Here is a 14,331-nt window from a genome sequence, read left to right as displayed (position 1 = left end):
AGGAAGGTCCAGTTGCAGGTCAGTGGAGCAGTTGCAGGAAGACCCTGGAGGTTATTGTGTCCCTGTAGCTCACAACAAGACGTCAGCTAACTAAACCTTGGAGTCACTCAAGTTAGGCCACAAGCAGCAGGCCATCCCCAGGGGAACAAGACAGCCCTTCTTCTGTAGTGTCCATAGGTCCCGGAATGTACTGCAGAGGTATTTATACCAGGTGGTAACCTTTGAAGTGTGTGGTGAGTCCCCTATACTACCCTATGCATTTGGTTCTAAAACATTCTTCCCTTCCCCTGTCAAGACTCCATGAAATTAGGTAACAAACAACTAATGTCAGGTTCCCTACGGTGTGCAGGAGGCAAAGCCCTGTGGGACAGGGCATAAGTCCACAACCAGCCTTCTGGCATGATGGCCCAACCTGCCTATATCCTGTCCCCTTTGCCACACTGTCTGGGAGGAATACACAAAACTCCAACAGCAGAGAAATTCATGTGACAGAGGGTACTGACAAAAGGCACAAAGGATTAGGACAAGAAAATGCCAACTTTCTAAAGGCGGCATTTTCAGGATTGGGACTTAAAATCCAACTTTGTGATTAAAAAGGATTTCAAATTACAATTTATTTGAGTATAAATAGCATTTCTCTATTTGCTTCCCATCAAACCTTATCACATATTAAATGTAATACAGAAACCCCATGTCAGTCAATTGGGTTGACAGACCTTACAGAAGTGATAAACAACTTTAGCACGACATGTAAAACTTAAACTCATATGTCCTACTTTTTAAATACGAGGCACCCTCCGGTATTTGAAAAAGCGCAAAACTGATCACCCTTAGGTGCCTCAAGGCGCTGGGGGCTGTCAGGGAGATAAGTGAGCTATTGCCCAGAGTCATGGGGTGCTGTGCTGAACTGCTGCCAGCGCTGGGGATCGAACGTATGCCCCGTGCTTCAGAGTCAGCCGCTCTGCGCTGGTGCAGGTTTTCAGGGCCTATCTTAGGAGAGACTAAGATTTATTAAAAAGGAAGGTTTAGGGCTCTCAAAAGGTTTGGTTTACCAGATTGAATTGGCAGTTTAAATCTGTGCTACAGGCTGCAGTAGCAGGCCGGAGACATGTTTTAAAAGGCTACTTTAGTCCCTGGCACAATAAGTTCTTCAGGCCCAATAGTAGCATATCATTTACAGGAACTGTGTACCTGGAGTTCCATTTCTATGGACTTATAATGTTGAAATTAGAGTACTGGATCTGTATAAAGGATATTAAAGTCCATGTAAGAACAGAGATCATTCATGATCGAATGGGCATTTGTATGTACCACCAGAATTTTGTCCTATCTTTTTTTTCAGGCAGCAGAACTCTGTGCACTATACCCATGCTAAATAGTGGCAAAGTGCACGTGCGCCTCCTTTCAACATGATGACAATTGAATACCCTTCATTGGCATATTGAATTTACCTGAAAGCCCCAATAATATGGCCACAGGAGTTGGTGAGTACTCCGACTGATTTGGGATGTCCCATCCTGTCATCAGGCTGCACTACAAATTCCTGTGATTAGACAGTCTTTCTGATCTCAAGGAAGCTTACTAAACTCCAAGGATTGGCATAAAAAAGGGAACGTGGTAGGGAATTGTCCCTGCTCACATCATGCTGCACCACTCCATTCCAGGCACAAGATCATCTTTCTGCCCTGTAGAGTGGCAAACAAGGAGGTTCACCCAACCTGCCTGGCCTGGCTCACTAGAAAACTGGAATTGCTTTGAAAAACAGCAATGTGGTGGGTGACTGCCCCATCCTGGCATCAAGCATCACTCGTTACCCTGAGTGCCAGACAGTCATTCTGCATCACTGAAAGCCATATTTTGGGGTTCACCCCAATCTACCGAGCCCCATGGTGGCAGATAACCCGCCAGACATCAGGAATTACTGGTTTGATGAGGCATTGGCCTTTTATGCCATGATCAATTGCTTCCCATCAAAGAGGCCCAAAACAGAATGGAGGAACATATTGGGAGGGTTAACCACACTCATTACATACCAAGAGGCAGCATGTCCACTGGATACCAAGGGATTTTATTGACCAAAAATGGTGGGGGGCTGGACTATCCCGGAATCTGGAAAGCACCCACACTGGGATACATTCAGTCTTTCTGTTCCTCAGGTGAGTATATTATAAGGAGGTGTCTGAATCTGCCCATCCTGAGGGGTACAAAAGCCTGCTAGACATCAGGGATGTATTGCCTTGTTGGGGGAGAGGGCCTCTACATGGCCAATTGCTTCTCCATCAAATGGGATACAAACAATCTTTCTGCCTTAAGGGGTTTCACTGACAAGTAGACAGCACACTTGATAGACCCCAGGAACACACATTTTCAGTGAAAATGGTGGGGGTCAACCTGTCCTAATATTGGCACACTATTTGTTTTGTCTCCCTGGGAGACAGACAGGGGAAATGTCCTAAAAGACCAAGGCCCAGATTTAACATGGACTTCTGTTGCCCTTGCGTCATGCAAAGTGACATGGGCGACGCAATTCTTAAATTAGATTTGTGTTGCTTGCTAATCTGGAGTAAAGCAAAACAGTGCAAGTCACTGCCTTGTTGGACTCTGCACCGTGAAGGTGTTACATGAGGGGAGAGTGGGTATTTATATGCACCCACCCATGTATTTTGGCCAAAAACCTGGGAATGAGTCAAAATGCTAGGCCTTTTGGGTAGTGCTGCTACGAGGAGAAATATCTTTATTTCTTCTTGTTTTTTCCTCTTCCTAAGTGTGAAGTCTGAAGCAATCTAGAAAGAGAAAGACACCTCTAAGGATTGTTTTTGGGCAGTACGGTGTCCCTTCATGCACAAAAACATTGCTGCCTACAATGCAGACACCCTTACACCATGGCACATGGATGCCCACTTTAGCACTAGGCACATAGTGTCCCAGACCAGATAGAGAGCAGAAATGCGCCATATGTTGGTGAATATTGTGCATTTCTGCTCTTTCCATTTGACCCAGAGCAGCAAGTTGTTCTATTGCATTGCACTGCAACATAATTTCAAACATCTGGGCTCGAATTTCCCAAATTACATTCCAGTTTCAATTGGGATAGATGAGAATGAAGGAATGCCTAGTAGAGTGGCAGTTGATGCAGGGTCAAGGGAAGGGGGATGGAGAGGCAGAGGAGGAGAGAAAGAAAGATGAGGAGAACTGCAGAAAGATATTGAGAAGCACAGAAAGAGAGCTCGAGACTGAGCCAAAGTGCTTGGTGTCCGAAGAAGTGGAAGGGAGGGGCGCATTGTGGTATTGAGGGAAAAAGTGCAAGCACTTGCTCAGAGAGCAAGAGGACAGCACAGGATGTGCACAACTATTGTGTGATGAATTACAAATGGACAAACCATAAAAACAAAATAGTCCGCAGTGGAATGATGCAACTCATCCATTGACTAGAAGGCTAAAGTGGTAATACTCCAGGTGGACATACGCTAGAATTAGAAGGGAAGTTATAGAATCATGAGCTGGTGATTGAATGAATAACAACTGTGATCATCTGGTTGTGCTTGATTGATGCAAGTTAAGGCAGACCGAGATAGAGTGCAGGTTGTATACAGAAATCAGGTTTGTCCCAATCGTTTTATCTCTCTGAAAAGGAAGCAAACAATCCTCAGTGAGGTAAGGCAGCATGCTTTTGTCAAAGTGGGTTCCATGTCATCAGGTAGCCACTGGAAAAGGTCACAGTGAAGCCATTGACTTTTGATGCAAAAGCTCTGAGCAGGAGAAATGAGATTTTTACACCTAAGGAAGGTCCTTTGCCAGCTGGATACTTATCACCTCTTGTTCCAGAGAAGATTTCTACGTTTGGACTTAGTCACTTTTTTGAAACTTCGATTCTTCCAACAGGGCAAAGCTTCATACTGTAGTGGAAGAGGGTTCCATGAAGCTGGACAGCTTCTCTGTGATGTCCAGCTGAATCAGATTTGCTGCAGTGGAAAAGCTCACAGCAGGGGAACCTTCAGCTTTGGCTCAGCAGCAAAGCACTTTTGTCGGATTGGCTTGGCAGATTGGTCACGGACCTCCTGAGGTCTTAAACCAAAAGGTTTCCAAGTTCCAGATTTCAGGAAATGTTAGGAAGAGTACACTTTGACACCAGGAAGGATCCAGAACCTTGGGGTAACAGGGGTATGCCATACGACCTATGGAGTCCACATCACTCTCCTGGGTCCACACTATTCTCTCCAGTCCTTTTTTGTTATTTGACAGGTCCAGAAAGTGTTTGGAGGAGGGTACTTTGGGTGCCACATGTATGCCTGACACCAGCCTGTGGGTGCGGAGATACCTGAGCCTTCTCTGACTGATAGGGTCAAAGTTCTCAGGCACAACCCTACCAACCTTTCCAGCACTTCCTGTGTGCCCTACGCAAGCAATCCAACAGGTCACCTCTCTGTCTAAATCCAAGCTGGTGAAACCTTTCTCCCCTTGAGCAGAGCCTGTGTACCCACTTCAGAGGGGTGGCCAGTGAAATTGCAACATTTGCCTCTGACATTGTAGGTCTCTTTGAAGTTATTTAATGTTGTGAATGCAGCCAGCTTGTCATCTTGCCAAAGGAACAGAGCATCTCCCCCCACCTAAGGTCTTTGTCTCAGCCCTGGGAGGAAGTTCACACCTCATGAAGGGGCTATTTGGTTGCCAGGTGACAGTTGAAGTTCAGGCAAATGGGTCTCAGATACTTTCAGCATGGAAAAGGTAATTTTCTAAAAGTACTTTTTCCCAAATATATTTCGGGTGATGGTTGCAGTGCAAAGAATGGTGATGTGAAAAGTGATCTAAAATTGGCTACCAAGAAAAAAAAATTATTAGTAAACTCTTGGTGTCAAGGTTAAAAAACGGTGCATGCGCAGTTTAGAAAATGTCGATGGCACTCATCCGAAAAGCTTTTCGGACTTTAGTCTCCTAAAGGGGAGGAGGGGTCAAATGAGCATAAATATTTGATAGAGCTTTTTAATGAAGCCCTCCCAGAATTGACGCAATGGAACTGAGACATGGAGATAAAAAGAGCACACAGATTCCCATTAAAAGTAAAAATGTGAGCAGGACAGGTACCTAGAGTCCAAACCTAGGGCCATCTTGATTTTTTTGGGTAACTTTTTGGCACAACAAGCTCTTCACAACCTGACCCAGCCACATAGGAAAGGGCGGGCAAAAGGACAGGAGTTCTTTGTGAGACCAGACTACTGTCATGCCACAGGAGAAAAGAGATGGTGGCTGCGCCAACTAATAGCTTCACTTCAAACTAAGGAGACACAGGCATTGTTCCCTGTAACCTGTGCGCGTGCGCTCAAACTGCATTCCTTCAGCGCGCACATACTCATACAAAGCGCGCACTTCACTGCTCCTTGTTAGACGAAGTGACCATTTGTGAGCATAGTGGGAAAATGGTCACTTTCAATTTCTTGATGCTGAAGTGCATTAGCGGCGATTTAAAAGGTCGGGAGTAGGTGCAGAATGTGTGTGAAAGGAAGAGTCTTCCTTTTATCTGCACGTGTTTTGCCACAGATGAGAAAACTCGGAGCAGTCAGCTGTTACACATGCTGCTTGCTTTATTAGTGTGGGCATGGGGGTCTTGTCAGGATTTAGCAGCTGCAGAGTTCAGAAACGAGGATTTTTGACAATGACACTGAGAAAACTAAATATATGGAGTCTTTTGTAATGCACAGGATAAAACTGCCCAAAGTTTGTGCTGTATAATATAGCACAAATTGAAATGAGGATTCGGTCTTTCACCAAAATCTATTTACATTCGTTAAGTAAGCACAAACATTAACTTTTGATGGTGTAAATAAATATCTTTCTAAAGGCTGAATTGTATTGTGTGAAGGTAGAAAATCCCTTCTTAGCCAAATTGTGTGATCCTAGGCAAACACATTATTTTACTGAGCATCCCTTTGTTTCGTTATCACTTATAAGAACACCTCAATAAACAGTTGGAAAAAAAACATATGAGAGCCCCTTCAAATACTTGAGTTAAGGATGTACGCTGCAAAAAAAATACTTCTCTTGTCCTTAATTAAGTGGCTTATAAAGTTTATAATAAGAATCTAGGTAATGTAGTCTGCATGCATGAAAACTGATGTGCCTCTTTGTTGATTTAAAGCATTCTCACTAGGTATGGGGCAGGAATGTTTCTCAGTTAATATTAAAAAATTCCCACTTTTAATAAATACTTTTGAAATAAACTGATATGCCAAGGTGAGACGGTCCTGGGTGTTGAAAATATACGCTATCTTGAAGAAAACGTATCATATTTTAACGTGATGTTTGTTGCAAGATTTATATATCAAATATTTTCAGAACTCCGCTTGTGAATGGGATGTTAGAGCCAGAGCCGACACTTGGTTCAGCTCTCCCTGTTAATCTGTTGGCTTGCGAACCTCTTTTTACTCAGCACTTCGCTGTGGGCTGTAGCCTGTAGTTAATTTGTGTTCCCTCCCCATCCATGGCACACAGTGTCAGGTATTTTATGATGTCTCAAGTGTGCTGCCAGCGAAAGGAGAAGTCATACATGTCACCATAGCTTTAAGTGGATGGAAAGAATAGAGAGTCTCGAAAAGGGGCATGGCAAACAGAAGTGTAACTGCTACAGGAGTTTGCTAAAGGTGTAGTGCAATCATACCCTTACCTGTAAAAAAAATGCATTTTTATTTACGTTAGCTGTTTAATGTGTTTTGTATCTTCATCACACACATTTGCATATAATCCTATTAACAATGGGACCATTGCTTTGTGTGCTCTGCAGAGGGACCAGCAATTGGATGCACAGTATTCTGAACAACATTTGGACACATTGACAGGCATTGTGCGAATCCCACATCTCCACCAGCCTCAACTTCTGTGCCTTCCATTGTGACCAATTATAAACAACCACCTAAAACCTAAGCTAGCTTGGGTGCATAAATCTGAGCATAGAAAAATAATCTGAGCATAGAAAATGCTAGTTCATTGTGTCACAATTGACATGCAATGACTAGGGCAGTTAGTATTAATGAAATGTACTTAAATCCTCTACTTTCCATTAGGGAGCAATGCATGTATGTGTGTGTGTGTGTGTGTAGCAAGTGTGCAATACTAAATAATGTTTGATATACAGCACAATGAGTAAAAAGTAACATAATTAACACTATTTGTGTAGTTGGGTGTTAGCACCCCAATTTCCTTCTATTCATATTTACCAACCAAACTCAATATGAGGGTGAGTACTGGAGCACAACACATTCATCCAAAGTAATGAGAGGGCATAAAATAACACACTTCTCATGACTACCTACACACTGCATTCCCCATTTTACCTCTACCCTTCTTGTTGCAGATTACCACCCTACAATCAAGTCACAAGTAGATGCTGTGTCTTATGCTTATTGCGAATTAGGACACCCAATTTTTAGCTTCAATGATTCAATGCAAAAGCACTCGATGATGTCACAGTCTGATACCAGTACCTGTTTAAACTCTACTTTGACAGCCCAAGTAAAGCAATTTCAAATTGTTAAAAAATCAGACACGTTTTGCCCTATTTGAGACTTGCTAGTGAGATGAGGAAAATACATTTAACCTGCGATCCTAGATTCCTGATGGATCAGCAGATGGCAACGCAACTGAGCAGAGTGGTTTAGTGCGTCTTTTCAGGAGTGTGGGGACACTGAGGGTATTGGTGGACACATTTAATAAGAAAGTAAATAATGTGATGTACAAGATCAACTGACCTAGCACCTGTGGAAGGACTCGATTCTATGAAGGAGGAGAGCCTGGGTTGAAAGTGCTGAGGTGGGAAAGGAGGACAAGACTTGTGGGGTGCAAGGCCAGAAGCAAAACTTTAAGTGGAAGGAAAAAAAACAGATGCCATGCCAAGACTTATACACCTACCTGGCCATGATCACACTGATGATCCAGAACTCCATGGAGAAGAGACTTGCGCTCTTCCAGGTAAGATGACCACCCCATTTTTAGTGATTATGACTTGTTCACCAGTAGGATCACTTTGAGGTAAGTTTTCCTATTGCATATCGTAGAAGCTAATACCTCCATTCAAACCACCTCTTCTGAGGTCATACAGGCTGCATTAACCAGCTCTAACCCCTCCAGATTATTGTCACCAGGACACTACTTTAACTTCAGTAAATCTTATGATGCTACAACCTTCTGAGTCCTGTGCTTTTTTAAACCTATTGTGTAGGCGCCACTAGCGTAAACTATTCACGCCATATCGGTGTGTATCTATATTGCACAACTGTCACAAGTCCCTATTAAAGGTAGTTGTATATGTGAAATGCACATGTTTTTGCTGTTCTTGTAAATAAAAGTTTTTAGTGGTGATGGCCACAGATTTAGATAACTGAGCCCAACGCTCCCATGTATGATCATTTCCTTGGTGCACATACACTTGTCTGCAGTGCACAGCGATCTTACACCGCCGCACACAGAGGAACTAAATTAGAGGGAACATTGGACACAGGGCTTTTTGTTAAGTCCAGCAACGTTGAAGGTTGTGATAAGGGAAAATTCGTATTTTTACACCACAGAAGCTGATGCTAAAAAATCTTGTAAAAATTAAATATGCACTTAATCTGTGGTGTATGATGAAGATCTGGGAGGAGGAGTGGGGGGACATAGATTGGCTTAAATTAATTCAGAAATTATTGTTAATATAAGAGAAGGGCGGCATTGCAGGATGTATACTATTACACAGGACCGGATTGATCCTAAAGCCTCACAAGAGTGGCAGGGAAAGGGAGGAAAGGGTGGTTCAAGGGAGGGAGGCGGAGGAGGGGAAGGCATGGGGGGGTCTCGGGGGAGTTGTAGGAATCTAGAGGTAGCATGCAGAATTTAAGCATTGTTAAGCAGGATGAAGTAAGCAGTGAATGTATAGATGCAATAGTTTATTGGGAAAAAGTGGAAAGAGAAATAATAATAAATTAAGCAAGGAATAGTCTAGAAGATGGAAGAATTGGTAAGCAGGACGGAGTAAGCAGTGGATGTATAGATGCAATAGTTTATCTGAAATAAAAGTGGAAAGAGAAATAATAATGTAAGAAAAGTAATCCATAAAGGAAGGTAGGAGAAGGCTGAATCAACTAGATAAATTGTGTATCAGCAGAATAAATATACATGCCCTAAATGGTGGGAAATTCAATGATGCCTGACATAATCTGTATTCCTTCCTTCCTTATTAGAAGAGAGAGTTGCTAAAGGAATTAGGACTAAATTTAGGCAGCACTGCAAACAGTAATAAAGTTAAAACACAGCACGAAAAAATTCCCACACCAATTTAAAAACATAGAGTAACATTTAATTATTTGAGATTAACACAACAAAAATCTAAGATGTGTAATTTCAAAGCTTTAGGTAAAATAGTACCTAGAAGCATCAAGGGCCAGCTGTGGTCATCTGGTCGCGCTGGACCAGGAGAAAGTTACAAGTTCAGACAACGGCGATGGGGTGAGGGCCAAATACAGGGACCAAGTTAGGCCTCAATCCTGGATGCGAGATCCCACGTCGACGATGCATCATGCAATGTGGATTCCCACATCATCTTCAAGGATGCCATCGATGAGGTGCTTGCAATGTGAAGTCCTGCATCAAAGATGGGTTGAGCACTGGTGGTTCCGAAGAAGATGTGGGATGCAAAGTCAGAGTCAGGATATGGTACACTTCATGGGTTATGAAGCTGAGCTTCTAGGAGATGCATCATGCTGTACCATTATGCTCACAGGACAATGGCTAGGATGGCAGAGTACCTTCAGGCCAACCTACAAGGGTCCAGGACTGAGGTGGCACCACTTGGGGAGCAAGACTCACAGTAGACTAAGTATAGGTGCTGGTTGGAGACTTTTCTGTGTCTGGGTATATGATCAAGAGGCTATCCAAGCCCTTCGAGTCACTCTGGTAGTCTTTGGTTCAACATACAGATCCAGTCTTTTTCACTAATACAGCAAAGCAGAAGGGCAGCAGAGTAGCAATCATTCTTGTAGAGCAGCACAACCGTGTTACTACATCTTTCACAGATCCTGATGTTTACTGAAGAGTTGGGTCTGCTGTATATTATTTACACCTGTTGCCCATTTTGAAGTTGAAGAAGTTCTGGTGGTTTCTGTAACCCAGAACTGTTTTGAATCTTCTACCTCTCTACTCTGGCCCAGCTTGTCTGGGGTCACATAAGACTGGTGTCAAATATTTTGTGAGTGTGCCTAAGCAGAGCCTTTGTGAAGTACAGTTTTTTTTTATAACAGTTGCACTTCCCACCAATTCAGATGGCCCATCCTGCAAATTTCTGTTCCTCCTTTGTCTCACTGTCTGAGAGCAACACACAAAGACCAACTGCCAGCTACACCCAGAATACAGGCGGTAGGCACAAATGGCCATATGTATCAAAAAAGAGTTTCACGTTTCTCAAATTGCAATTTTTAGCGAATTGCAATTTGAGAATCGCAAAATGCAATGTATGTAGGATTTGCTACCATTTTTGTGAATCCTATATATTCCTTATTTGTGAATCGCAAATTGAGATTTGCAATTAAGCAATACCTTCCCATTCATTCCTATGGGCTAGGAAGCCCATAGGAATGAATGGGAAGACATTCTCAATTTGCGATTACCAATTAGAGAATCGCAAATTGAGAATGCAATTTCAAGGTTGCAAGGGTGCCAAACGGACACCCTGTTGCACCCCTGAAATATGCATGTGTGCACATTGTGCGCACATACATGCCCTGAGCGCATGTATGTGCTACATATGGCACTTTTAAAAAACTCAAAAAAGTGCTTTTTTAAAGAAAATTGCAAATTACCACCAACTTGAAATTGGCGGTAATTTGCAATTCCTTAAGTCCAAATAGCAAATTTATGGTGCTTCCAGAATTGCATTTAAGGAATCGCAATTTGCGATTTCTTAATTGCATTCGCAAAATAGAGATTCGCAAATGCTGCAATTCTCTATTTTGCGATGGCCTTTTGGGATGATACATCCAAAAAGGCTTTTTCCAATTCGCAAACGGGCCGATTCTGGGAATCTGCCCATTTGCAAATGGGAAAAAGGCTTGATACATATGGCCCCAAATGGTTAGTTCAAGAAAATTGTAACTTTCTGAAAGTGGCATTTTCAGAACCGTGACTTAAAATCCAACATCACCATTCAAATGATTTTAAATTACAATTCTTTAGGCATCAAAAACGACATTCCTGTCGATAGAAAATAGAAACCTTCTCAGGGGTCCCACTGATACTTGGTCCTTTTAAACTAACAAAGAAGAAAATGGCACAGAAGCTGAAATATAAAAGTAACAACTTTAGTCACCTCAAATGAGGGAGACTACGTCACACAGAAGCCTTAGCAAATGAATGAGGTAGTCTGAGGAGTACAGAAAACAGAGGCCTTTTATATGCTTAGGGTTACATAGTCAGCATAAGACCAAGGGGCAGTCCTGGCTCAGTTAAGCATGCAAAATGACTAATATGGACATGCAAGATCTGCTTGCTCAACAAAGTGAGAGGAGAGTTACTTCTCCATACAGCAGCAAAAATAGCCTGACAGTTCTACAAGATGAGCAGGTGCATTCTACTAGCTAGGCTCTTCTGAGCATGTGCTAAGGTGGAAGATGCTAAATATAGTTAGTTTCTAGGCAGAATACACGAGCAGTCAACACTGAGGGAGGACAGAGCACATGGCAAGCATGTGGCAGCACATGGCAAACAAAATGGCTGCCGGAAATACAAAATGGCTTTCAGCTCATGCTAACAAATCCGTTCAATCTTTAACAGATGGTCCTTTTAGCATGAGCTAAAGACATTCCTATAATCCAGTAGGAACATAGAAAATATTTGCACATTGATTTTCATAAATTTATCAATATCCTAATTCATTGCTAGGTGGTGCTGACGCTGACTCTCCAGGCTGAATCTGATGTCCGGGCCCCTCTGGCAATGGTTGTAAGGCAGCAAATATCTATTGGTGGACAGAACAAAAGGTCTTTAGACAAGGCACAGAAACAGTCTATCAACAGAGAGGATAGTCTTAGAATACTTCCTAGTCTTGGGACGCCCCATATATTAGCAAGGCACTCAAGAACCACTTTCATCTATCTATGAGAGAGAAAATAAAACAACAGCCTGGACCTATTGGCAAGTATAAAATGAACTCTTTGGTGAACAAGAGTAATACATCACCCAATCCCAAGCAGCCAAGGAAGTCTGTACTCATTTACTAAATTGTGAGGAAAAGAGAAAAACAACACAGACATACCCCAAACCCTTACATTGGTGTATTCCTGTGTGCTTATCTGAAAACCCTCAAAAAAGGAAATGTTCTACACTTTTGCTCATAAACTTTACATTACTTATACGGGACTGCAGACACTTCTAAAATGATTCTTCTTAATGAAAGCACCTACATTGCATGCTTTAGGACCATGCTCTCATGTTATAGAGACAACAAAGAAGCAATTGACCAGATAGGTTATTTTTACAACAAAGTCTGGGACCACTTACCAAATTAATCTAAGTGGACACACTTGTGGTTTAGTATTTTTACTTATTTTTCAGTTTTTAGCAATTCATTTCATAAATGGCTGAAGAAGGGTACAATTAAGTGACAACAAAAATGCACATAAAATATATGCTCATTAAACACAAACTGTACAATCACCATAAGTGAGACATATTTACAAATATACATTAATACAAACCAAACAGTATAAAACGAAAAATGCCTATCCTCATTAAATGTTCAAGGCACCAGTCCTAGTATCTAACCTACAAGCCAGCAGGAAGCTTTTTCGATGTAGTTATTAACCCGCTAGCTTGCCTATACTGGAATGCACAACTTTCTAGGGTCAAAAAATCAGGTTAAATTAATCTTGAATCACACTCGTGATATGCCCTTTGTGTAAATTCTTCCAGTATCGTGCCAACGCGTTTCGGACCCACACGATAATCTGGGGTACTCCTCAGGACCTGGACTGGAAACTTGTCCTGTACTGAACTGTGGCGTGTTTAGCACTGTGTTCCTTCTTGGCAGAGAAACTGCGATTCTGTAGGCGGGATTTTCAGTGTTCACCCTTTTATAATGTCTCCTCGCAGAGGTCGGCGATGTCCCTCCAGCGTCTGCCGGTCAGATCTTCAATCTTGGCGAAGATTGAAGATCTGACCGGCAGACGCTGGAGGGACATCGCCGAGTGAAACGCGAGCGACCTCTGCGAGGAGACATTATAAAAGGGTGAACACTGAAAATCCCGCCTACAGAATCGCAGTTTCTCTGCCAAGAAGGAACACAGTGCTAAACACGCCACAGTTCAGTACAGGACAAGTTTCCAGTCCAGGTCCTGAGGAGTACCCCAGATTATCGTGTGGGTCCGAAACGCGTTGGCACGATACTGGAAGAATTTACACAAAGGGCATATCAGGAGTGTGATTCAAGATTAATTTAACCTGATTTTTTGACCCTAGAAAGTTGTGCATTCCAGTATAGGCAAGCTAGCGGGTTAATAACTACATCGAAAAAGCTTCCTGCTGGCTTGTAGGTTAGATACTAGGACTGGTGCCTTGAACATTTAATGAGGATAGGCATTTTTCGTTTTATACTGTTTGGTTTGTATTAATGTATATTTGTAAATATGTCTCACTTATGGTGATTGTACAGTTTGTGTTTAATGAGCATATATTTTATGTGCATTTTTGTTGTCACTTAATTGTACCCTTCTTCAGCCATTTATGAAATTAATTGCTAAAAACTGAAAAATAAGTAAAAATACTAAACCACAAGTGTGTCCACTTAGATTAATTTGGTAAGTGGTCCCAGACTTTGTTGTAAAAATAACCTATCTGGTCAATTGCTTCTTTGTTGTCTCAGTTAGAGTGGTCTAGGCCAGATAGTGTAAAGACCCAAGCCTTATTTGTTTCTCCTCATGTTATAGAAGCAGCAGGAAAATCTAAAACTGCTAATGTAACAGGATTCTTATCTATAAAACAACATTTCCTTCAAAACATTTTTTGCTAAGGATCACATGGGCATCTTCCCTACGTTCTACTTTTCATGATCCAAATTATGCAACTTCAGCTCTAATAAAGACTGTCAGTTTATTTACACAGACTAGCTAATAAAAAACTAGCAATGCCCTTGCAAAACTATGTAGCATGGAAAACATACAATAATGGTGTTATCACCTAAGAATTTTAAAACAAAAACTACCCACATGTAGCTCCCCTTAAAGGTCAAATAAGGGAACAATAATGTAGACTACTGATCCTGTCATAATTTCATCAAACAGGATGGGCAGTGACATAACATATATTTTTATTCGTTTT

Source organism: Lissotriton helveticus, chromosome 7, assembly GCF_964261635.1.
Source record: "Lissotriton helveticus chromosome 7, aLisHel1.1, whole genome shotgun sequence".
NCBI classification, from domain to species: domain Eukaryota; kingdom Metazoa; phylum Chordata; class Amphibia; order Caudata; family Salamandridae; genus Lissotriton; species Lissotriton helveticus.
The sequence above is the reverse complement of the archived record's forward strand: the minus strand, read 5'-3'. Positions refer to the sequence as shown.